This window comes from Coregonus clupeaformis, chromosome 11 (assembly GCF_020615455.1).
Source record: "Coregonus clupeaformis isolate EN_2021a chromosome 11, ASM2061545v1, whole genome shotgun sequence".
Taxonomy (NCBI): domain Eukaryota; kingdom Metazoa; phylum Chordata; class Actinopteri; order Salmoniformes; family Salmonidae; genus Coregonus; species Coregonus clupeaformis.
The window spans coordinates 41,981,839-42,005,268 of NC_059202.1; positions in this window are offsets into that span (position 1 = coordinate 41,981,839).

Consider the following 23,430-nt stretch of genomic DNA (forward strand, 5'->3'; position numbering starts at 1 on the left):
GCCAAGCTTATAGAGACATACCCCAAGAGACTTGCAGCTGTAATTGCTGCAAAAGGTGGCTCTACAAAGTATTGATTTTGGGGGGGGTGAATAGTTATGCACGCTCAAGTTTTCAGTCATTTCTTGTTTGTTACATAAGAAAAATTATTTTGCATCTTCAAAGTGATAGGCATGTTGTGTAAATCAAATGATACAAACCCCCCAAAAATCCCATTTTAATTCCAGGTTGTAAAGGCAACAAAATAGGAAAAATGTCAAGGTGGGTGAATGCTTTTGCAAGCCACTCTATTGGGAAACATTTACTTATGTGTATTAAAGTAGTTAAAAGTGAAGTATTTGGTCCCATATTCACAGCACGCAATGACTTCATCAAGCTTGTGACTCTGCACATTTGTTGGAAGACTTTGCGGTTTGTTTTGGTTGTGTTTCAGATTATTTTGTGCTCAATAGAAAGTAATGGTAAATAATGTATTGTTTCATTTTGGAGTCACTTTTATTTTAAATAAGAATAGAATATGTTTTTAAACACTTCAACATTAATGTGGAAGCTAATATGATTGTGGATAATCCTGAATGAATTGTGAATAATTATGAGTGAGAAAGTTAGAGACACACAAATAACAGGGGAAGTTAAATTTTTTTGGGGTGTCTGATATTTGTGCATCTAACTTTCTCACTCAACATTTTTCACGATTCATTCAGTATCCGTAATCATGGTCGCATCCACATTAATGTAGAAGTGTTTAGAAACATATTCTTATTTACAATAAAAGTGCTCCAAACTGACACAATACGTTATTTGGCATTCATTTCAATTGGGCACATATTTATCTAAAACACAACCAAAACAAACAGCAAACGCATCCAACAAGTTTGTAGAGTCACAAATTTGATGTAATCATTGCGTGCTAGGAATATGGGGCCAAATACTAAACTTTTGACTACTTTAATACACATACAAGTGAATTTGTCCCAATACTTTTGGTCCCCTAAAATGGGGGAACTACTGTATGTAGAGAAAGTGCTGTAATATATAAACGGTTATCCCGATATAGATGAAAATACTCTCAAATTAAATCTGACAGTCTGCACTTTAACCTCATAGTTGCTGCTTGATTTGAAATCCAAACTTTTGGAGTATAGAGCCAAAAGAAGAAAACATGCTTCACTGTGCCAATAATTACGGAGGGCGCTGTATGCCATGGGTAAAACAGTATGTACATATTATTTACGTGTCCAGTGTTCGATGACTCTGCAAGTTAGAGTACCGGGTGGTAGCCGACTAGTAACAGTGACTAAGGTTCAGGGCAGGGTACTGAGCGGAGGCTGGTAAGTGGTGACTGTTTAACAGTCTGATGGCCTGAAGATAGAAGCTGTTTATCAGTCTCTCTGTCCCTGATTTGATGCACCTGTTCTGTCTCCACCTTCTAGATGGTAGCAGGGTGAACAGGCCTGCGGGTGGCTGAGGTTTGTGATGATCTTCATGTGACACCATGTCCTGGAGGGCAGGCAGTGTGCCCCCAATGATTCGTTGGCCTGACCACACTACCCTCTGGAGAGCCCTACGGCTGTGGCGGTGCAACTGCTATACCAGGCGGTGATACAGCCCAACAGAATGCTCTATATGGTGCATCTCTAGAAGTTCGTGAGGGTTTTAGGAGCCAAGCCAAATTTCTTCAGCCTCCTGAGGTTGAAGAGGCGCTGTTGCGCCTTCTTCACCACAATGTCGGTGTGAAAGGCGCATTTCAGGTCCTCAGTGATGTGCAAGCCGAGGAAATTGAGGATGTTTTACCATCTCCGCTGCCGCCCCATCGATGTGGATGGGGGTGTGCTCACTCTACTTTCTCCTGTAGTCCACGATAATTTTGTTGACGTTGAGGGAGAGTTATTTTCCTGGCACCACTCCACCAGGGCTCTCACCTCCTCCCTGTAGACTGTCTCGTCATTGTTGGTAATCAGGCCTACCACTGATGTGTTGTCAGCAAACTTGAGGATTGAGTTGGAGACGTGCATGGCCACGCAGTGGGTGAACAAGGAGTACAGGAGGAGGCTGAGCATGCACCCCTGTGGGGACCCGGTGTTGAGGATCAGCGTGGAAAAGGTGCTGTTGCCTACCTTCACCACATGGGGTCGGCCTGTCAGTAAGTCTAGGACCCAGTTGCACAAGGAGGGGTTCAGACCCAGGGTCCTGAGCTTAGTGATGAGCTTGGAGGGCACTATTGTGTTGAAGGTGAGGTCTTTGTGAGACGCGGTGTGGGTGAACGGATGATCTCCGCATGTGTATTTCTTCATCGTAAATCATGGAGGAGGAGGTGTGGGGGTGCTTTTTTGGTGACACTGTCTGTGATTTATTTAGAATTCAAGGCACACTTAACCAACATGGCTACCACAGCATTCTGCAGGTGATACGCCATCCCATCTGGTTTTGGCTTAGTGGGACTATCATTTGTTTTTCAACAGGACAATGACCCAAAACACACCTCCAGGCTGTGTAAGGGCTATTTTAACAAGAAGGAGAATGATGGAGTGCTGCATCACATGACCTGGCCTCCACAATCCCCTGACCTTCACCCAATTGAGATGTTTTGGGATGAGTCGGACGGCAGAGTGAAAGAAAAGCATCCAACAAGTGCTGAGCATATGTGGGAACTCCATCTAGAATGTTGGAAAAGCATTCCAGGTGAAGCTGGTTAAGAGAATGCCAAGAGTGTGCAAAGCTGTCATCAAGGCAAAGGGTGACTATTTGAAGAATCTCAAATATAAAATATATTTTGATTTGTTTAACACTTTTATGGTTACTACATGATTACATATGTGTATTTCATAGTTTTGATGTCTTCACTATTATTCTACAATGTAAAAAAATTTAAAAATAAAGAAAAACCCTTGAATGAGTAGGTGTGTCCAAACTTTTGACTGGTACTGTATGTCCGTAAACTCTCCAGCCAGCTGGTCTGCACATGCTCTGAGGACGCGGCTTGGGATGCCGTCTGGGCCAGCAGCCCTGCGAGGGTTAACACGCTTAAATGTCTTACTCATGTCGGCCACGGATATCGGGAGCACTCCGTCCTCGTGAGCACGGGGGCCCATGTTGGCGGCTCTGTGTTGTTTTCCTCAAAGCAGGCAATGAAGGTGGTTAGCTAGTCCGGGAGCGAGGCGTTGGTCTCCATGAAGTTGCTGGCTTTCCCTTTATAATCCGTGATTGTCTGGAGTCCCTGCCACATGCGTCTTCTGCCTTGAATTGCGACCTGTCGTTGTCCCTGTACATTGGTTTTGCCTCTTTGATTGCCTTACGGAGGTCATAGCTGGTCTGGTTGTACACGTCCATATTCCCAGTCACCTTGCCGTGGTTGAATGCAGTGGTTTGCGCTTTCAGTTTTACGCTAATGCTGCTATCTATCCACAGTTTTTGCTTTGGATAAGTTATAATCATTACAGTAGGAACAACATCCTCTATGCACTTCCTGATGAACCCAGTCACTGAGTCAGTGTGTAAGTTCATTCTATCCTCAGAGGCGACCTTGATCATTTCCCAGTCTGCGTGATCAAAACAGTCTTGAAGCATAGATTCTGATTGGTCAGACCAACGTTGAACAGGCGGCGAGGAGCAGGATGGAGGCGTGGTCTGATTTGTTGAAGGGAGGGCGGGGGAGGGCCTTGTAGGTGTCCCGGAAGGGAGAGAAACAATGGTCAAGATTGTTCTCTCCCCGTGTGGCACAGGAGATGTGTTGATTGAATTTCGGGAGCATTATCCTCAGATTTCCTTTATTAAAGTCCCCAGCTACAATGAATGTGGCCTCAAGATATGTGGTTTCCAGTATGCACAAAGTCCAGTGTAGTTCCTTTAGAGCCGTCGCGGTTTCAGCATTTGGTGGGAATATACACAGGAAAATTCTCTTGGGAGGTAATGCGTCGGCATTTGATGACAAGGTATTCCAGATCGGGAGAACTAAAAATCTGGAGACATACACCTGGAATCCGCAGTAGGGGGAAACAGCGCCACTGGCCACCCTACCACGGTTGTTGTTGTTTTTTGTTGCCGAGCTGAGGAGCGTCGCACCGTATGAAAATAAAATGCACTACATACAGTTGAAGTCGGAAGTTTACATACACTTAGGTTGGAGTCATTAAAAGTTGTTTTTCAACCACTCCACAAATGTCTTGTTAACAAACTATAGTTTTGGCAAGTCGGTTAGGACATCTACTTTGTGCATGACACAAGTAATTTTTCCAACAATTGTTTACAGACAGAGTGAATTATAAGTGAAATAATCTATCACAATTCCAGTGGGTCAGAAGTTTACATACACTAAGTTGACTGTGCCTTTAAACATACAGTGATATATGTGCATGCAAAGAGCAAACAACAAGCTGCACAAGAACTCACTACTGTAATGGTCCAGGTTACAAAGTGGCTCAGTGACTCGTGTTTGCATCTCAATGTGAAAAAAACTGTTTGCATGTTCTTCACAAAGAGGGCAACAGATGCTACTGAGCCAGAAGTCTATGTGTCAGGGCAGAAGCTCCAGGGGGTATCTGATTTTAAGTACCTTGGCATCATACTTGATTCCAACCTCTCTTTTAAAAAGCATGTAAAAAAGGTAATTCAAATAACCAAATTCAACCTAGCTAATTTCCGATTTATACGAAATTGTTTGACTACAGAGGTAGCAAAACTGTACTTCAAATCTATGATACTCCCCCACTTAACATACTGCTTGACTAGTTGGGCCCAAGCTTGCTGTACAACAGTAAGACCTATTCAGTCTGTCTACAAACAGGCTCTCAAAGTGCTTGATAGGAAGCCCAATAGCCATCATCACTGTCACATCCTTAGAAAGCATGAGCTCCTGAGTTGGGAAAATCTTGTGCAATACACCGATGCATGTCTTGTATTCAAGATCCTAAATGGCTTGGCTCCCCCTCCACTCAGTATTTTTGTTAAACAGAAAACCCAAACATATGGCAACAGATCCACAAGGTCTGCCATGAGAGGTGACTGTGTAGTTCCCCTAAGGAAAAGCACCTTTAGTAAATCTGCTTTTTCTGTGAGAGCTTCCCATGTCTGGAATACACTGCCATCACACACACACAACTGCACCACATATCACACTTTCACAAAATGCTTGAAGACATGGCTAAAGGTCAATCAGATTTGTGAACATGGTCCCTAGCTGTGTGTTGCCGCTTTCCATGTCTGTTGTCTGTAACTTGTGAGGTGTGGAAACACTTTGTTGCTTTTATGAATTTTGTCTTGCTGCTTTTTGTTCTATGTTGCTCTCTCTGTCTGCTACGTCTTGCTTGTCCTATGTTGCTATGTCTGTATGCTATGTCTTGTTCTATGTTGTTATTGTCTATATTGTAATTGTTTTTAATAACCTGCCCAGGGACTGCGGTTGAAAATTAGCCGGCTGGCTAAAACCGGCACTTTTACTGAAACGTTGATTAATGTGCACTGTCCCTGTAAAAATAAACTCAAACTCAACTCAACTCAAACAGCTTGGAAGATTCCAGAAAATGATGTAATGGCTTTAGAAGCTTCTGATAGGCTAATTGACATCATTTGAGTCAAATGGAGGTGTACCTGTGGATGTATTTCAAGGCCTACCTTCAAACTCAGTACCTCTTTGCTTGACATCATGGGAAAATCAAAAGAAACCAGCCAAGACAGAAAAAAAAATTGTAGACCTCCACAAGTATGGTTCATCCTTGGGATAAATTTCCAAACGCCTGAAGGTACAATGTTCATTATTTTTTACATTTTAGTCATTTAGCAGGCACTCTTATCCAGAGCGACTTACAGTTAGTGAGTGCATACATTATTATTATTATTATTATAAAAAATGTTTTCATATATATATATATATATACATATTTTTCATACTGGCCCCCCGTGGGAATCAATCCCACAACCCTGGCGTTGCAAGCGCCATGCTCTACCAACTGAGCTACACGGGGCCACTGTACAAACAATAGTATGCAAGAATAAACACCATGGGACCACGCAGCCATCATACCGCTCAGGAAGGAGACGCGTTCTGTCTCCTAGACATGAACGTACTTTGGTGCGAAAAGTGCAAATCAATCCCAGAACAACAGCAAAGGACCTTGTGAAGATGCAGGAGGAAACAGGTACAATATTTTCTATTTCCACAGTAAAACAAGTCCTATATCGACATAATATGAAAGGCCGCTCAGCAAGGAAGAAGCCACTGCTCCAAAACCGCCATAATAAAGCCAGACTACGGTTTGCAACTGTACATGGGGACAAAGATCGTACTTTTTGGAGAAATGTCCTCTGGTCTGATGAAACGAAATTGAACTGTTTGGCAATAATGACCATCGTTATGTTTGGAGGAAAAAGGGGGTTGCTTGCAAGCCAAAGAACACCATCCCAACCGTGAAGCACGGGGGTGGCAGCATCATGCTGTGGGGGTGCTTTGCTGCAGGAGGGACTGGTGCACTTCACAAAATAGATGGCATCATGAAGAAGGAAAATGATGTGGATATATTGAAGCAACATCTCAAGACATCAGTCAGAAAGTTAAAGCTTTGTCGCAAATGGGTCTTCCAAATGGACAATGACCCCAAGCATACTTCCAAAGTTGTGGCAAAATGGCTTAAGGACAACAAAGTCAAGGTATTGGAGTGGCTATCACAAAGCCCTTACCTCAATCCTATAGAACATTTGTGGGCAGAACTGAAAAAGCGTGTGCGAGCAAGGAGGCCTACAAACCTGACTCAGTTACACCAGCTCTGTCAGGAGGAATGGGCCAAAATTCACCCAACCTATTGTGGGAAGTTTGTGGAAGGCTACCCGAAACGTTTGACCCAAGTTAAACTATTTAAAAGCAATGCTACCAAATACTAATTGAGTGAATGTAAACTTCGGACCCACTGGGAATGTGATGAAAGAAATAAAAGCTGAAATAAATATTTCTCTCTACTATTATTCAGAAAATAAAGTGGTGATCCTAACTGACATTAGACAGGGAATTTTGACGAGGATTAAATGTCAGGAATTGTGAAAAACTGAGTTTAAATGTATTTGGCTAAGGTGTATGTAAACTTCCGACTTCAACTGTATTGTGCTCTTCTATCGCCCATGCAATGGTGTCCGAGGGACAAATCTACTTTGAAACAAAAGTATACACCTCACACACATGGTTATGGCCTTTAAAAAAATAAGACACCTATACCATGTCAGATATAGAGTTGAAATGTATTAGATTTTGAGTTTGCATCCCAATATTACACGTTATATACATCACAGAAGACTGAAATATAACAAAACTGTTTGATATTGAAACACAGGATTTTCAGCGGTTAAAAAAATATATGTTTATTAATTATGAAATTATGACTAATATGAATAACATTCCACCCATGAGGCCACTATGTAATTCGACTACAGGAAAGGGCCACGATGCTTTTGGGAAATCGGGCTCAGAAGCCTGAAAGCTCCACCTCCAGCCATCAGATGGTTTGAAGGTTTTCCTGGATGTTTATACTGCCCTCTGTCCACCCCACTTTAGCCAGAGAGACTAAAGTGGGGCAAGAGTACACTTAAGGCATATAAATAAATGAGAAATACTATTAGCAATGCATTGGACTATGAAACCGGTCTACCTCGGTCCCTACAGAGAGGACCCTTAATTAGGCCCCCTTTGTGTCGTCCATATGGGTGCCTGAAGACGAGATGGGGAGAGAAGAGCAGAGGCTCCTTTGGGGGTTTGGAATGGGGGATGTAGAGAGACTATCTGTGAGACTATTTGTGGGGATTCATGTATGGAACTAACTTTCCTCGGTCATGGTTTGTAGGAACAGGCAATTTCCATAACCACCCTTTTGCCTTTTCTCATCTCAAGATGTGCCGGGCATCACTTCATCAGGGCTTCAATTAGTGGGATGTGCAGTGAAGCCGAGAAAGGTGTCAGGGTTTTGTGTGTGTGTGTTGTGGGGGCTTGGGCTCTGAGCGGCTGTCAGCAGTCATTCTCATCTGGGGAAAAGTAAACTAATTTGCCTCCCCGTGTCTGGTGTTTGATCTTGGCAGCCTGTTCGCCCATCAGCTCCTTTGTAAACTCTCTATAGACACACATAGCATGCACCCACACATAGATGTACACACTCTCACACATGCAGGTGTGTGTGTGTGTGTGTGTGCATATCCACAAAGATAAGCCCACATATGTAGACAGGCACACAGGGGTGCATGCAAACACATACACAAAGGCATACAGACAGGCACCGTACACAAACAAATATACACCCAGGTCCACATTCAGGCACACACAACAGCTATGTGTGGACCCCAGGAAGAGTAGCTGCTGCTTTTGTAACAGCTAATGGGGATCCTAATAAAATACAAAAAATACCAAATACCACACACACACTGAACTTGTTTTGTGACTGCAGATTTTCTACTCAATTAACATTATTTTATTATTGCCTCAAAGTCTCATTTTGATACTTCTTTCAGTGGCGGTACATCGAATTGCTTTGCAGGGGCTGCCAGTGGCTCTAATCGGCCCGTTGATGGACAACAGCAGAGAACAAGGTGTCTGGTCTGTGTCATCCATCTGAGCAGCAAGATATCGTCTGTCCTGCCACGCTGATTAGAACACAAGCCAAGGACCCGGCGAGCAACCGACAGACTGATAGACTCCAAAGGCTCTGACTGCGAGGAGCACATTAACACAATGATCTCTAGCATCCATCTCTGCTGTCCCTTTCTGCACTGAATGGACCGTCAGCCTTCCTTCAGGCCTGCTCCAATTGTATCGGGTCTGATATTAGAAAGTCCAGTCCGATTTGCTGCTATGTATTCAATGGAAGTGACAGGCCTCTTATTAACAAGACACTCACACTGTGCCCTGACTTTAGTTGAAAAGTTAAATTTGACTCTCCCCTGCGCACCGTCAGAGCCGGTCTCAGGCTTGGATAATTGATGCCGCTCATCTCCCAGTAATTTGCTCCCTTTGTACCTTTTTGTATTCGCTTCACCTGCAATACTTCAAGATTCTTGAAGGATCCTCCTCTGCCTTCTTCAGCGTGACTCTGACAACTGATGTAGTAGACCTACATGTAAAGCTTTCAACCTTTGCTGTGCTGGAGATGGGCTGAATTGCATCTGTTTCACATTACTTGAATCTAAAGCGATTTGAATTAGGCTTTCTCACTGGTTCTTCAAATTAAAATATTGATGCTTTTGATTACCTAGTTTCCCTGGTCTAAATTAGTCACTGATTAAAAGAGAAGGATAAAAAAAATTCAAACTCGGGCCCTCCAGTTGTGCAGCCACAGCACCATGAATGTGACTGGCAGGGGAGGAGGTGGCGGGGGCAGGGCAGGGTTTAACCATGTTAGCTGCTACCACGTTTAAGTGCCTAACCCCCATTCACAGGTCTGGTCTGAGTAGCTGGTGCTGGCAAGCAGTGAATGGGCTTTCTCCCACTCTTTTAGCGTGATGAAGGGTGCTCCAGCAGGAGAGGGCTGCTGCCTCCATCCCTCGGCTGAGTGGCGCTAACAGGAAGAGTAAGCCCAGACAAAATACCCAATAATACCCTCAATAATGAATCAGTTAGGTTTTTCTGGGATGCGAAAATCTGGGAAGGAGAATACTGTATAGTGTCAGGGTTTTGCAATGATGTGAAGTCACCCCATCTGGTCAAACATATGATGAAATGTGACTCGTTTCAGGAAACTAGGCGTATGTTGCGCGTCACTACATCACAGGAGAGCCATTTGAACGTAAACTTTTTTTGTTTTTATCAAAATGCGTTTTGTGGCAGAAATGCCTTCTGGAACATGTGAACTATCATGTGCCTTAATAACAAACTTGTATGCGATCCGTAAATACGAAAACAATTGTGAAATTGCGAGCCTAGTTGGTTTAGCCACAGAAAAAGAGAGCAACCTTCCCGCTAGCCATGATTGGCTGAGATAATGAGTGGGCTGGACATGCCGAGAGATCGAGTTTTGAAATCAGTGGAATTGGAGTATGATAGCTAAGGAGATGGAGAAAACACCTCTCTCCGGTAACATCTTCAAACTAAGGGCAACCATGGCATCCATGAAAGAGAGGGAGAAGTGTACATCCATGTACACGGGTAAGATAGTCTAGCTAGCTACATTTTCAGATATTGCACATTTCTAATTTTGTCAGAAAGTCGTTTTGATTTCAAGTTAAAGTGTACTGATAGCTAGCTAACGTTAGCTGGCTGACTCGCTAGCTAAAGTAACATGTATGATCTTATTATTTGTATCTCATAGGCATTTGCTTTGCTAGTTATAGCCTAATGTTAGCTAGCTAACATTGAACCTGGTTGGTTAGCTACACGCAGATTCATGCAGGGTAGTAACATTATGAGTTGGGATTATGGTTAATTGTTTAGCTAGCTAGCTAGCTACATGTTTTAACAACATAATTCACTATGCATGTAACCATTTCAATAGAATGTTCATGATGTCACTGCGACAACTGTTGTTAGACGTAGCTGGTAAATTCACTGTGGCTATCTACTCCGATTTCAGAGCGCAGAATAACTGATGAATTTACGAACGCTCAACACCCGTTGAATATGGCCAGTGTCAGTAAACGTTGGCAAAAAAAAGTGTAACTAACGCTCTGGATGACATAAAAACAGCCTAACCAGCTCTGCTAGGGCAAGTAAAATGGTCAGAGTGAGCTGTTCTCTCATTTGTTTCTGGAAGTAGCTAGTTAGCTTGGATGCTTGACTGCTGTTAGGACAGAACGCTCGGATCAACCCTACTCCTAGGCCAGAGCGTCCAGTGTGTGCTCTGAACGCTCTGAATTCACGAACGGACAATCTGACAACGCTCAGAGTTTACAGGCGGGGCTATAGCTTAAGAGGGTGTGAACGATGCTGAATGGCTGCTGACAAAGAAGAGCTCTCCAGTGGGTGTACCAAAACAATCAAAAGCCATTTTCTCAAAAGTGAGGTTACAAGTTTATCAACTTTCAAAGCAGAATTACTTTCCCATCGTTCCTCAACTGTAGTGTGTAGTATCTGAACATTTATAGCTTTGGCTGAGGTTTTCATATTGTTGGTTAAATGAACTTTGCTCTGCTGTGCTGAAACATCTGAAAGTGTTATTATAGGGGCCCCCTAAAACAGTGGAGGCCAGGGATTGGTCTATTCAAAGCACGCCATTTTGTGTTACATAGGATATATACCATGTTTGAACAAAGGGACGGGAGAGCTATCATATTTGAGATTGGGTTTCTTGGCTCTCCAGACTCTGCAGAAGTCTGTAAATTGATGCTGTAATCTATGATGTAATAAAAGTTATAATCAAGTACAGTGTCAACGGATTCCTTGTCAACACAGCATTGCAGCATTGTCTCGACACCACAGAAATTGGCGACGAGGATTTTGGGACGAGTTGCGTCTGTTCAGCGTTGCATCATGGGCCCCGAGCTGATTCCCGCTACAGAGGCCGGCAGATAAGGTGAGCTTTCTCACAACTTTGGGCGCTGGTCAGTTCGTTTGACTGTGTGTGCGTTGGGGGATGCACCATTAAGAACTTGTGTTGTTATTTGCTGTGGGATGAGAATCCGTTCTAAATTTCTAAATTTGTTTGCGTTGGAAACAACTCAAACAAGGGGGAGTGTGAATATAATACAAGATCTAAGGAAAAAAGGAATTGATAACACTGGGCCCAGGGATATTTGGCTTGAATAAAATTAAAGGGAAAAGGAATAAAATAACGGAATGGAATGGAAAAGGAAGTAAGGAAAAATGTATACTGTTAGGACGTCGCTGATCTACGGAAGCCCTCAAACGAGGCGATCATTAGATGGGCCACAAATCCTGAAGAGTCACTAGGTGGAGTTTCAGGTCAGTCCAAGGGACTGGAGATTGTAGAATACAAATTCAATTGTATGTTACCTCTCGGTATATAGTTGACGAGGTATATGTCCGAAGTAGCCTCTCATTGAATATCTGCAACTCAAGGAAGCATAAATTTAGGAAGGAATATAAAGGAAACAGGAGCGACGGAAGCATGCTTTTAAGGACCGTATGAATGGATGCATTCTTGTTGATTATGTGTGTGTGAGAGAAAGAGAGTGTGTGGAAATAAAGAGGTCTCTGCTGTGTTTCAGCTGTGTGTCGACTCATGCTATGATAAGATTTATGTTAGAGATATATACATATACAGTGGGGAAAAAAGTATTTAGTCAGCCACCAATTGTGCAAGTTCTCCCACTTAAAAAGATGAGAGAGGCCTGTAATTTTCATCATAGGTAAACGTCAACTATGACAGACAAAATGAGAGAAAAAAACCCAGAAAATCACATTGTAGGATTTGTAATGAATTTATTTGCAAATTCTGGTGGAAAATAAGTATTTGGTCAATAACAAACGTTTCTCAATACTGCCCTTTGTTGGCAATGACACAGGACAAACGTTTTCTGTAAGTCTTCACAAGGTTTCCACACACTGTTGCTGGTATTTTGGCCCATTCCTCCATGCAGATCTCCTCTAGAGCAGTGATGTTTTGGGGCTGTCGCTGGGCAACACGGACTTTCAACTCCCTCCAAAGATTTTCTATGGGGTTGAGATCTGGAGACTGGCTAGGCCACTCCAGGACCTTGAAATGCTTCTTAAGAAGCCACTCCTTCGTTGCCCGGGCGGTGTGTTTGGGATCATTGTCATGCTGAAAGACCCAGCCACGTTTCATCTTCAATGCCCTTGCTGATGGAAGGAGGTTTTCACTCAAAATCTCACGATACATGTCCCCATTCATTCTTTCCTTTACACGGATCAGTCGTCCTGGTCCCTTTGCAGAAAAACAGCCCCAAAGCATGATGTTTCCACCCCCATGCTTCACAGTAGGTATGGTGTTCTTTGGATGCAACTCAGCATTCTTTGTCCTCCAAACACGACAAGTTGAGTTTTTACCAAAAAGTTATATTTTGGTTTCATCTGACCATATGACATTCTCCCAATCCTCTTCTGGATCATCGAAATGCACTCTAGCAAACTTCAGACGGGCCTGGACATGTACTGGCTTAAGCAGGGGGACACGTCTCGCACTGCAGGATTTGAGTCCCTGGCGGCGTAGTGTGTTACTGATGGTAGGCTTTGTTACTTTGGTCCCAGCTCTCTGCAGGTCATTCACTAGGTCCCCCCGTGTGGTTCTGGGATTTTTGCTCACCGTTCTTGTGATCATTTTGACCCCACGGGGTGAGATCTTGGGTGGAGCCCCAGATCGAGGGAGATTATCAGTGGTCTTGTATGTCTTCCATTTCCTAATAATTGCTCCCAGAGTTGATTTCTTCAAACCAAGCTGCTTACCTATTGCAGATTCAGTCTTCCCAGCCTGATGCAGGTCTACAATTTTGATTCTGGTGTCCTTTGACAGCTCTTTGGTCTTGGCCATAGTGGAGTTTGGAGTGTGACTGTTTGAGGTTGTGGACAGGTGTCTTTTATACTGATAACAAGTTCAAACAGGTACCATTAATACAGGTAACGAGTGGAGGACAGAGGAGCCTCTTAAAGAAGAAGTTACAGGTCTGTGAGTGCCAGAAATCTTGCTTGTTTGTAGGTGACCAAATACTTATTTTCCACCATAATTTGCAAATAAATTCATTAAAAATCCTACAATGTGATTTTCAGGAAAAAATTATCTCAATTTGTCTGTCATAGTTGACGTGTACCTATGATGAAAATTACAGGCCTCTCCCATCTTTTTAAGTGGGAGAACTTGCACAATTGGTGGCTGACTAAATACTTTTTTCCCCCACTGTATATATCTATTTAAAAAAAGTTATGCATATCCTATTTTCCATCATTATCAATTAATATGCATAATAATGTCGGCAGTTCACGCGTAGGATTCTAACATGTAACCCGGATTGCCATTTTATTACATTTAATTCATTGACAAGCAATTATTATCCTAGCAAATAATTCCCGTGGTCCATCCCATACCCCCCTCCCCCCCAACATCCCCACCCCCCACAACAGATGCCAGACAAGCACACACGCACATACTCACATACTCCAACACACTCAACCCCCCTCCTCCACAATCCACCATAAAATCAGATACTCAACGGCTGTTATATCCCAGAGCCCAACTCGAGAAATAACTTGATTTACAAGTGCACATACAGTTAAAGCTGATTTAGAAAACATGCAGATTGAGCAGAAATTAATAACAATGTGAGATTTGATTAATCTACTTAATCTATGTCAAGTCCTAGGTGATGGAGATCAGATCCACCCTCTTCACCTGAGACACAAACACTCTGATCCCCTGTTGTAACCATTTTCCCAAGCATCTCAGTGCGGTCAGACTTTTGATTATTTTGTGCCACCTGGGCCACAATGATAAACCCCCTCTCTGATTGTCCGAGTGTGACCCCCTCCCCATGGGTTACTCTAGCCAGTGTTGCCAGCACTGCCAATACCTGCGTGGGCGTACCCCACCGGAATCTCCACCGGCTAGGTAAAAGGTCGTCAAGGTTCTCATTAGCAGCTTTGAGAATTTCCTTGTACATTGTGCTCTCCCATCAGGGGGCTCTGGCTTTGTAGGACTTTTTGCTAAAAGTATTATTATATTATTGATCGATTGACTATGACTTTTCAGATCACGCAGTAGTGCTATCTGCAGGGTTAGCTCCAGGTAAATATTGCAATCCTTTAGCCATTCCTGGACCTGTGTCCAAAAACAAGCTACAAATGGACAGTACTAAAACAAATTATCTAATGATTCTGTCTCTTCGCAGCAAAATCTACAGAGCTGGGAAGATTGAATCCCCCATATAAATAACATTCTATTGGTAGCAATTGAAAAATTCTATGTTTTGAATCCGGCATCGTTTTTCGTATCAATTCATAAACACTATGCCATGGAATCGGTACGTCAAAAATCTCTTCCCAACTATTTTGCAATCTATATGGGACGGCTGTCAATCCTTTGGTCCTTAAATGAAACTGGTATACCTTTTTATTTATCACAATTTTCTTTAACCAATTATGTTCTTTAATGCAAGGCCGACAGACAAGTTCCTTACTTTTTCCCCCTTCCACTTTCCTTTTCCATTTTTACGGTAATGCTGCAATTATTTGGTTGTAATTTTGGGTAGAGCAGACATTTCCATATGTTTTTGTTAGCTGCATGTGCGACATAACTCCACCAGTCCTACCGATAAAATAATTTACGAAGATTATACCTTTTTAAACATTTTGTAAAAAAAATACGTTTTTTTTATTAATTAGTATATTTGAGTTTAACCACAATATTTGTTGCATTATTTGTTCTGTCGTTTCTGGAGGATTAAATTGAAATTGCAACCAACTTTCTATGGCTTGTTTTAGAAATAGTGATATTTGGGAGATTATTTCCTTTTCAAATAACTTAAAGTGAGAGTTTCCCGTGGGAACGTTTTGTGAAGGGTGCATAAAAGCAAGCAAAGCATCAAACTATAGCTTAACCAACAGAGAGCGAGATGGGAAAAGAGAGAGAGAAAAGCTTACTAAAAACCTGCAATTTTTAGGGAAGTAAAGAGAGTAAAAGGTCGACCTAGGTATATTATTAAAACATACAATCTACTTGCAGTGAAGCCGCTCAACATTTACATTACATTCAGTCATCTAACAGCCTCCCATCCAGAGCGACCCACAGAAGCAACCAGGGTCAACGCCCTGCTCATTGGCACGTCGACAGATCTCCCACAAGGTCAAAAACGGGGATCCGAACCAGCGCCCTCAGCCATCAGCCCAAGCTCCCAACCGCCAGCAACCAACCGAATGGATGCTGCTGTTGGCTAATCACCACTGCTCCCCAAGCAAGCACCAGTTAGCCTTGAGCTAGCCTCGAGCTAGGCCCATATCCCGGCTATCTACCTCTCTGTCTACCGGACGGGAGTAGCCAGCTAACTAGCTACTTGCTATTAGCCACTGTTAGCGGTTTTTCACCATTGTCCGTGGCCTGCACTCCCTACCAGCCATCTCTAGCCTGGACTATTATTGGGCAGTCTGCACTGTCTGCACAGCGCGTTATTTTAGGCCATATAAAGAACAGCTATGCATGATTGAATGAAAAGCAGCAAACAGACACAACATTGTTTCACAGTCTTTAATAAAATACTCATAAACAGAAACAGGCAATAGACTATAGAGCTGGATTCACAGATTCCCTGCCAAATAGCCCGCCTACAATTAACCTCAACACATCTCGACGACGTTGATTGCGAGAGGGGGTCTGTGCGCTATGTAGTACCTTCCACAAAAAGTTTTGCTCTACGAAAAGACATGTAAGCCCATAACTGGGAGGGGGCCAGAGACAATTACTCGATGCCAACACATCTTTCTGGCTAAGTTACATGCTGAAACTATGTTGTGCTTGGTGACCTCTGACGGTTTCATCCTAACATCGTTGGTGCCGACGTGGATAACAATATCCTTATACTCTCTACACTCACCAGTTTTAGCCTCAGCACCATATTCAGATCAGCCTTTACGTCGGTAGCCCTATCCCCTGATAAACAATGTATGATCGCTGGATGATTATAAGTCTAATACTGTGGGTAATTTGTCAGAGCTAATGGTGGGAGGCTTTGGTGGCTCAGACCCCGTAACGGGTGGAGGAGAGACCCGAGAATGCTCGGGCACTGACTCCAACTCTTTCCTTAGTTGGGAAAACCAGTTGAACATTTCTATCAGCTGAATGAGTGACACCGGTTGAGCATGTAGACAGCATTTCTTTCCAGAAGCCGTGAGAAAATTGTCCTGCTGCGGGGACTGTGCAGGGGGATTAACACTACTACCTGTATTTACTGGTGGCACAGATGCTGTTTAATCCTTTCCTATACTTAAATTGCCCTTGCCTAACGATTGCGTCTGAAGCTGGGCTTGCAACTCGGCTATCCTCACCATAAGGTGATAGTTTTCCTGCATATTTTGAGTACAGCGACTATAATTAGAAGGCATAATGTTACTTAGCTTTTTCGGCTGGTGGAGGTCCTGCAGATCCATGTCCAGATAAAGCGTCCGGGGTCAAAACGTTGAATGAAAAAAGTTGAGTGAGGACAAAACTAAGACGTTGGTAAATTTGTTAAATATAGAGTTTGATTAAACGGTTATTAAAAGTAAAAAGCGAGTAGTAACAAGCAGCACAGAGACAGTGTTCTGCTTCCTGTGACAGGGCTGAATGTTGTCATTCAGATAGGTGGCGTGCTCTAATAACCGTTTACCTCTATTTTACCATTTCATTTCCCCCTATTGCCTTTGTTTTATGTTTATTTAAATGTTTCATCCCATTTGGAAAATGGCAAGTACAAACTAACACTATCTTTTATCATTACAGACTCTTTAACTCATCCTAGGAATGCAGCAGCCCAAAGTTGTGATATTACAGGAGTCACACCACCAAACTTGCTTTGGTATTGTGCCAGGCACAACTTACACCCCAGCTGTCCAGCTACATGTGTGCGTTGGATTGTGAAAATCCCTTTGGATGTATTCACAGTTCCTCACTAGGCGCTTATGTTTGCAACCAGCTTGTGGGGGACTCAGGGCTGAACTGTGTGACTAAATGTAGTCCCCCAGTCATTGAGTACATTTACATGCACACCAATTCGATATTAAACTGATTACGGCAGAAGGCAGAGTATGGCATTAGTCATGTAAACACCTTACTCTGCTTATCTTTAATTGGCATAAGGTCATAATCGAAGTAAGCATACGCCAATTAAAGCACCTGGTTTTCTGAGCAATCTTTCAAATTATTAGGACATGTAAACAGCTTAATTGGCATTCCAGCTGGGTATTTGATCTGCGCATGTGCCAGCACCGGGTAGTGCAAGCCTCCATCTTATGCGGGAGTGAAGTGAGTTCGGAAAAACTGAAATTATGCATCTTATAAAGAGTTTGTTAAACAAAAGGTATTCGATTGGTGATTTTCTGCATTTATCAAAAGTTTCATCAGTAGCCTTAAACAGGATTATTAGGGAAATCATTTTTCTTGCAAAGCATGTAAGTGTTTTAAACAAAATATTATATTAACCTGACTATCCACAATAATCGCAATATTGTGCATGTAACCGTGCTCATTGTTTCCCGTCAGGCCACGGATGGTGTGGTGTAACAGGATAAATGGTCCCCTGCTGTCACACCCTGGCTCTGGGACTCTATATGTTGAGCCAGGGTGTGTTCATTCTATGTGTTGTATTTCTTTGTTGGGAGTTCTAGTTTGTTTATTTCTTTGTTGGCCTGAGTGACTCCCAATCAGAGGCAACAAGTGTCAGCTGTGGCTGGTTGTCTCTGATTGGGAGCCATATTTAAACTGTCGGTTTTCCCTTAGTGTTTGTGGGATCTTGTTTCTAGTCTGTTGTGTTAGACCGTGAACTGTCACGTTATCGTTTTGTTGTTTTGTTGTGCTTATTATCACTGAAGATAATAAAGTTCAGTATGTTCGTCTGCAATGCTGCGCCTTGGTCTTCATCTGTTCTAGACGATCGTGACAGAAGATCCCACCATACAAGGACCAAGCAGCGTGTCCAGGAGCAGGCAGACTGGACATGGGAGGAAGCGCCGGGAAAGGAGATGGAGAGGTTGGCGATGGCCCAGGTGGGCAAATCGTGGTCCTGGGAGGACATGTTCGGGGGCAAAGGGCCATGGGCTAGGATTAAGGCCCTGGCGAGAGAGGAGCAGCGGCGTCAGCAGTGTCATCGTCGGACGGACGAGAGGCAACCCCAACAAATTTTTAGGGGGGGGCACACGGCATGGGCGGCTGGGCAGCAGGAGGCTGCCACAGGGCGATTTGGAGAGGAGGCCACCGGGTTAGGGGGGCCAGAAGGCAGGTTCGCGGAGCCTGGATGGAGAGCGGAACCAACTTCCCGTACTCAGGCATGGCAGCATGGGACGGGGCAGGTTCCGCGGTATGCGGAGTGGCGTACTGTGCCACGAGTTGTCCGGCATAGTCCTGTACGTCCTGTGCGAGCACCCAGCACGTGTCGTGCGAAGGTGGGTATGCAGCCAGGACGGAGTGTGCCGGCTCAACGCTCGTGGTCTCCAATGCCTCTCCGCGGTCCCGGATATCCTGCTCCAGTGTCACGTGCTGTTATGCCAGTACGGGTACACAGCCCTGTACGTCCTGTGCGGATGCCTCACACAGAGTGTGTGAGGGTAGGCATTCAGCCAGGACGGGTTGTGGCCGCTCTTCACTCCAGGTCTCCTATCCGTCTCCACAGCCCAGTTCGGCCTGTCCCTGCTCCACGCACCAAGCCTACGGTGTGCGTCGCCAGCCCGGTCCGGCCTGTCCCTGCTCCACGCACCAAGCCTACGGTGTGCGTCGCCAGCCCGGTCCGGCCTGTCCCTGCTCCACGCACCAAGCCTACGGTGTGCGTCGCCAGCCCGGTCCGGCCTGTCCCTGCTCCACGCACCAAGCCTACGGTGTGCGTCGCCAGCCCGGTCCGGCCTGTCCCTGCTCCACGCACCAAGCCTACGGTGTGCGTCGCCAGCCCGGTCCGGCCTGTCCCTGCTCCACGCACCAAGCCTACGGTGTGCGTCGCCAGCCCGGTCCGGCCTGTCCCTGCTCCACGCACCAAGCCTACGGTGTGCGTCGCCAGCCCAGTCCGGCCTGTCCCTGGTCCACGCACCAAGCCTATGGTGTGCGTCACCAGCCCGGTCCGGCCTGTCCCTGCTCCACGCACCAAGCCTACGGTGTGCGTCGTCAGCCCGGTCCGGCCCGTTCCTACTCCACACACCAAGCCAGGGGTGCGAGTCGTCAGCCCGGTCCGGCCCGTTCCGGCTCTACGCACCAAGCCAGGGGTGCGCGTCGTCAGTCCAGCACAACCCGTGCCTGGGTCACCGGTGCCTAATCAGGTACCGGTCAACTGCTCCACAACGGAGCTGAAGCTAACCGCTCCTGCTACGTCCAGTTCAGCCCCAGCCAGCGGGGCCAGACCGGACCAGGGGCGCTATGGGGGGTTTATTGGAGGGTGGTGGGCAAGCCCGGAGCCAGAACCGCCGCCGAGGAGGAATGCCCACCCAGCCCTCCCCTGTTTTGTTCTAGTTGAGGCGCGGTCGCAGTCCGCGCCTTTAGGGGGTGGTACTGTCACACCCTGACTCTGGGACTCTATATGTTGAGCCAGGGTGTGTTCATTCTATGTGTTGTATTTCTTTGTTGGGAGTTCTAGTTTGTTTATTTCTTTGTTGGCCTGAGTGACTCCCAATCAGAGGCAACGAGTGTCAGCTGTGGCTGGTTGTCTCCGATTGGGAGCCATATTTAAACTGTCGGTTTTCCCTTAGTGTTTGTGGGATCTTGTTTCTAGTCTGTTGTGTTAGACCGTGAACTGTCACGTTATCGTTTTGTTGTGCTTATTATCACTGAAGATAATAAAGTTCAGTATGTTTGTCTGCAACGCTGCGCCTTGGTCTTCATCTGTTCTAGACGATCGTGACACCTGCCCAAGTCCTGGTCAGCAACCTTTCAGTGTGCAGTTCCTGCTTTATTGTGGCTAGACCAAAGTTGCCTCTAGACTGATATAAGGTCAGTTTTGCATCTCCCACTCAATGGTTAAAGTGATGATTGGGGAATGCTAAGTTCATCCTAGATCTGTGTCTATGGGCATTTTCAACAGGGTCCCTCAGGATGGCTGGATAGGGAGTGGAGGAGTTTCTCACTCACTATTCTGGGTACAGGATATTTATTTTACCTTTATTTAACTAGGCAAGTCAGTTAAGAACAAATTCTTATTTACAATGACAGCCTACACCGGCCAAACCCGGACGACGCTCGGCCAATTGTGCGCCACCCTATGGGACTCCCAATCACGGCCGGTTGTGATAAAGCCTGGAATCGAACCAGGGGTCTGTAGTGATGCCTCAAGCACAGCGATGCAGTACCTTAGACCGCTGCGCCACTCGGGAGCCCAATGGTGACATTGATGGGATACAGCCATTTTACTGTATGATTCCAACCCTTTTATAACTCCTGGGCTCACGTAGCCTTGTTTTGATTTGCCCCATTTCCTTGGATGCTGGAAATGGCTGGTGAATCGAATGCAGCTGTTGTTTTACATCAAGCATTAAAGCTATGAATTACATCTACTGTACATGTCAATGTAAAAGGCTTGAGTAGTCCCCATACTTGTGCTTGTATCTATCAAATATATTTTTTAAAGAGTGCAGATGATGCTTCCTTCCTCTGACGTCCCTCTGAAATGTTCAACAAGTAACTTGAAGGTCACATCAGCCCAGCATGGCATTCTAAGTATGTCTTAATTTAACCATCGTTTCAAATCAAATCAAATCAAATTGTATTTGTCACATGCGCCGAATACAACAGGTGTAGACCTTACTGTGAAATGCTTACTTACAAGCCGAATTTAGTATTTTCGCTGTGACAGAATATTTTTATTTTTCATAGATTTGTGTTATTCCACAAAGTTCTATCAAGCACTGCAGCGAGTGGGGGGCTGTATAACCCTGTGACTTAGCTCTTGCTCTAGCTCTACCTCGCGCTGAGAGAGGTGCGCAGTTTGACAGACAGTCCAACAACAAGTCAGAGGGGTTTAGGAGCATAGACACATTTTCGAAATGTGCTGTTATTCCCTTTAAGGTTTGAAATGCAGATTTTGGCCAGGGACAGGATTCCGTTCCAGAACAGATGTATGACTCCTTGCCATCTCTATCTACTTAGCCAGAGGAGAAGGCATGATGCTGCCATACTAGTCCCATATGCTGGTTATGACTAAATGCCGTCCTGTCATTCTCCGAAACGGTGTGCCATGATAATAGGTGAGCGCTTCGGTGAAGCTCAATGGCATTTTGTAACAGAAGTTTTGAGTGATGAGGGGATCCATATTGTAGGTGTGTGAGTGTGTCTGTGTGTGGGCATGTGTGTGCATGAACGTGTGTGCGTGTGCGTGTGTGTGCGAGCACGCAAGTGTGTGGTTGATGGCTAGCTAGCTTACTAAATGAAGTCTGTGAACTGTCTATAAATGTGAATAACCACTAAAGCCCCTCACCCACCATTATCACTGTGGGAATTGGCCCAAATCTTGTTGTGATAAACACAACAGTGCAGTTTTATGAAAATAGAGTTAAGAAAATATTTACTAAATAAACTAAAGTTTAAAAAAGTAACAGAATAAAATAACAATAATGAGGCTATATACAGGGGGTACTGGTTCAGAGTCAATGTGCGGGGGTACAGGTTAGTCGAGGTAATTTGTACATGTAAGAAGGGGTAAAGTGACTATGCATAGATAATATGCATAGTCACTTTAATGTGCGGGGGGTCAATGCAAATAGTCTGGGTGGCCATTTGTTGAATTGTTCAGCAGTCTTATGGCTTGGGGGTAGACTTCTTGCCGTGTGGTAGCAGAGAGAACAGTCTATGACTTGGGTGACTGGTGTCTTTGACAATTTTTTGTGCCTTCCTCTGACACTGCCTAGTATATGTACTGGGCCGTACGCACTACCCTCTGTAGTGCCTTACGGTCGGATGCCGAGAAGTTGCCATACCAGGTGGTGATGCAACCGTTCAGGATGCTCTCGATGGTGCAGCTGTAGAACTTTCACTCATGTTGGTTCCAAGTGTAGTTGTCATCCTGACCTTCTCAACCCCTAGAACCCTCTGGATTTTATAATTTGTTCTTTCTGCTTGAAAGTATGAAGTGGTTATCTGGGGCTTGCCAGAGTGAGGATAATTGTTGAAATATAGCAACAATTGTCACAGGTCAGAATAAATACTTTCATACTCCACTGTGGCATTATAAATGCAATTATGTGAAACATTCAGTTTAATTGGAATCCTTATATGTCTGCATTTGGAAATGTATATGATTGCGTTATTTCAAATGTGCGTTTTAATTTGCGCCCAGCGCATGCAAAGAGCATGAGTGAGTGGGTGGAATGGTCAATTGAGACAGAACAGTAAAGAATTGCAAATGTGTTGTTATTTTATTTCTGTTGGACCTCAATTAAATTATACAGTATGAATGGACATGCACTTTTGAAAGTTGGGTATACAAAGGCATCAAACCCTATTCAAACTGTATTGTCTTTTTCATGAATTTACAATATGTAATGAGGATAGTATCCAGTGGTGCTTTTCCTCACTGTATAACTGCTGAATTCATTACAGCCGTAGCCACAAATTATAACCTATGCCGTTCCCGGGCTGCAGGGATGGAGAGAGTGCATTAAAAGTAATGACTGCAGAACATGGAGCTGAAAGGAGAAAATGCCAAAAATTGGGTTTCTAGGAGGTGAAGTGTGACCTGGCAGCCCTTGAAAACAGGAAGTGTCCCACCCACTGACCTCTCACAGATGATCTGCCTTGGTCCTCTTTGTTTGAATTGCCAATAGGCATATCTATCTTGTTTGCTCCTCTGAATAAGCATATTAGTCGCATAGTAGTTAGTTTAGTCAAATAGTTCACTATAAT